This window comes from Anneissia japonica, unplaced genomic scaffold (assembly GCF_011630105.1).
Source record: "Anneissia japonica isolate Jap-2015-1 unplaced genomic scaffold, ASM1163010v1 scaffold288292_len1863012_cov191, whole genome shotgun sequence".
In the NCBI taxonomy this organism is placed as follows: domain Eukaryota; kingdom Metazoa; phylum Echinodermata; class Crinoidea; order Comatulida; family Comatulidae; genus Anneissia; species Anneissia japonica.
Window position 1 is genome coordinate 1,332,932 of NW_022688773.1, and position 4,077 is coordinate 1,337,008.

The window sequence follows — 4,077 nt, forward strand, 5'->3', positions numbered from 1 at the left end:
AGATGTGTATAAGAGACATATTTGTTACTATTTATTATTATATCATTATTAACGTCGCTGTAAATATATATCGGCATATGTATAATGATACATTCTTGGACAGGTTTATTTCATATTTATTTATTCGTATAGTCTTGATTTTGTTTTATTTAAAAAAATAAATCACAATACCTATATGTATATAAAATTCATATGCATATAAAGATATCGACAATATTTATTTGGAATCATAAGACGTATTAAGCATAACTCTTTATTAGGTATATATAGTTAATAGGCCTATTGGATTTTACTTTAGGCTTAGGATTATGCGAGGGTATCGTGTATGTTTATTTTTCATTTTAACTTATAAATCATAGCAGCAAATAGTGGAAATAAACAAAAACAAAATCCATTGTAGTCCGCCCGACATCCACGTACATTAGTCCACGCAACATACATCGCACCACACTCTATAAACCTCTCATTATCAAACCTGTTGCAATGTTAAATAAAATATAAACGAAAATTAATTACAATAATATCTGAAAAAAAACAACATACAAACTAGGTCAAAATTATTTGCGTAAGTCAAGCGCGTCATTGTCTATAAACTGCTATCAACAGTATTTCAAATAGCAGTTTTATGGGGGCATACTCTACGTAAGATAATTAAATAAAGGTTATTATATTCCAGACTAATAATAAAAATAAAATGTTTATGGAGGTGTGTTTTTTGGTGTTTGATGTGTTCAAATTCTTTAGAGAAATCTTATGAAATTTAAATCATTATGTCTAACACGATTGTAATAGCTCAGATTTTAGAGACAATAGTCGGCAACAAGTACATACTTTTGTGTACAGTTTAATTTGTACTAATTACTTTTTTATAGTCATTCTTCATCAATATATTAAATATTGTATTTTAGTATTGTTGTTGTATACTATAGGTCCTGCAAACATTTCTATGCATAATTATTGCTTCTTATATTATTATTTTATAATTTTAGTATTGGTTTTATCTTCATTATTATTATTTATGGATATGAAATCCTCAATTGAAGGAAATATTTAGTGAAGAAAAATCACTCAATATTGTCGAATCTCCAGGCAATGAGCGCGCAGTGAATTGGCGTATATATTAAGTTAGTAGACACGCATGTCCGCGCTTATGGTGCTGAAGGCTGTGAACGTAATGAGGCCTAGCGAAATAGATCTGTTACGAGACACAGAGAACCATAAGCGATGGATGATCTCTGCTCCCGCGAGACGCCAGCTTTGAATATATATTGAATTTGAAATAGTTTATATTAATAAAGTCGAGATTCATTTCATTGTACGATCATCTAGGCTTGTTTATTTGCAACAAGAATCTCACTGGCCGAATGATTATTTAGTTTACACCAATGCGCATGGTTGTAGTGTCTCCAAATAGAAAGAGCATTTTCAGGAACCATCGTACTGTCATAATTATAAGAATAAATTTAATTACATCACGTGAAATGTTAAACTAATTTACTTACAACAAACAAATGATGACCTACATAGGCATGTTTAAATATGATTATATTAGTATAATTATAGAAAAAATAAACGACGAATGATAGCAAACTTTGGCCAATTTGAATGTAATTATATTATTAGAAATATAGAAATGATTATACAGTACATAATTTAATAATGATAAATGATTTACGGCATAAATTCTGATTGACCACTCATCGTCACCTACATCAAACTAAGATTAATATGTAGGCGAATCATTATTGGCTTTATGATTACCACTAAACGCTTGGTGTCTTCCGAAATAATGTTCGTGCCATCAAGGACAAGTGGAATGACGACACAGCATTACATTTAGTGCTACATTAAATAAAATCTTAATCTCGATCCATTATTCCGCCGAATTGGAAGTCTTCCTGGCTTATCTGTTTAATCCCTTTCCATGTTGTCATTTTTATGTGTTGTAAACTGAACATTTTGAATGTAGAAATCATTACCTGTATGGCTTTATGCCTGTACAGTGTTGGCAATTTTCATTACGAGAACACTTTAGGGTATGTATTTTTCAATAAACAAATAAACAATGAAAGCAAATAGAAATTCCTGAAAGTTGATGCCGTATTTCTCCACTAAAAATAGCTTTATATTATCTATGCTTTTATATTAATTTATTTGTACTCTGATACCATATTTTAGCCTTGTTAGTTCTGTCTTTATGATTACAAAATTATTATCAAAATTAATAAATTATATTAGGCTCATTATTATTATTATTATTATTATTATTATTATAATTTTCTTCTTTAAAAAAATTGTGTCGTTTTAATTTTTTAGTGTTAGTGGCGTAACTTCCGTGTCACGGGGCCCCGGTGTGTGGTGGGTGGGGGATGCATTTGAGCAGTCGATTCTGAGGAGGGCCTCTTCAGAGTGGAATATCAAACAATACAGTAGAGGCGTGTTATATCACTATCATTCAAATGACAATTCTAGAAGCCCTTTATTTCATTATTTGCGTATATAAATGTCAGTTTTTGTAGTGGAGCCCGGATGGGGAACATTTTGGGTCGAAAATTTATATTGCATAATCAAAGTGTTGTCATGTGCTTCCATTAGGATATTCGTGAGGTAAACGTGGGATTACAGTGTTTTAATTTGGTAGTTTTTGTTATCTACTACTGTACTACAGTGTCAAGGCTCTGTTAAAAGAGTGCTGTTTATTTGTAGAGGGCCCGCAGGCCGGGGGCCCCAGTGGACTGGGGGGACACAGGGCTTTCCCCTAGAGCCTATAGGCGTTACGCCACTGGTGGTAGCAGTAACAGTAGCAGTATAGTAGCAGCAGCAGTGGCAGTAGTAACCTAGTAGTACTGTAGATTTTTTTTTAAACTTAAACCCAGCCTAGATTTAAAAAAAATATTAACCCAATAATTTATACTCTCGAAATTCAATTGCATCAAATAAAGGGCGCATACATCAATAACATCGATTCTAGGACGAAAATGCAACGCACGTAAGAATTTTCTCACTCTTTTACGTCTTGAGTGCAGTAAAAGAGTGACGAAACATGAAGGCAAAAAACCTAGTGTTGCTATTATCACAGATACTATACACCGATCATTCATGCAAGAAGTGTCTTACTGCGCGTGTCGATAACAACGCGTCATTTATCCATCACTCGTTCTCTTACTACTCCCATGGAATAGAGGATTAATGAGAGTTTCCATACGTTGAACGCGACGTGTGCAAATCGCGTCGCAGAAAACGTCAGCTGAAGGAGGAGGCTGAGTTTGTCGGATGAAAGTTGACATTTTTCAGTTAAAATTTGTCATTGCGCTTGGAAAATGTTATGTTAACCTTTCACTAAAATGTTGTGTCTGCCTGTGTCATCTCGTGATGGAAAATAGCCTAGGCCTATATGTTTAACCGTAGTCCTACCTACTGTAATGTTTCAGTAACAATGATTTTCGAGACTTTGGAGATCAAATATTGAAAAAAAAAATAAAAAATATTGAGTTTGTGTAGACTGTAATATTGCGCTGCATTTAACACGCGCCATATGATCACAAATTTATTCACATAGGCCTAGTCACAAACATATTCACAAATACACACTTGTACATATACAGGGATGAAATTGTTTTCTGTCAATTTAATGTCGGTTGGTGTTGCCACAAAACCTGGCGGGTGCTTGTGACAATTTTGCAAAATGTTGCTACATTTCTTTAAGAAGCTCGAAATGATTACAACGCGAGCCGGAACGGATACCGATGAGTTTACTATTTTGGCAACAATCTTTTATCTTGCCGCGCGGTATTCCAGTCGGCCACACCGACACGAGTTCACCGCCAAAGACAACATTTCGTTTGCAAGCATAACGTGCCAATTAATTTGATTGATACGTATTTGATTGCTCTACGTTTGGGCTACAGTGACCAGCACCTAATCTGTGGAGCTCTTGTATACGAATACTAGATTGAAAACAAATTCAGTCAAATTCAATTCAGATGGACCTATGGCATCGTACACGCTACAATAAAACCATAAACTCGCGAATCCCGACTACTGTACTCAAATTTGCGAAAGTTTCTTGCATGAGAA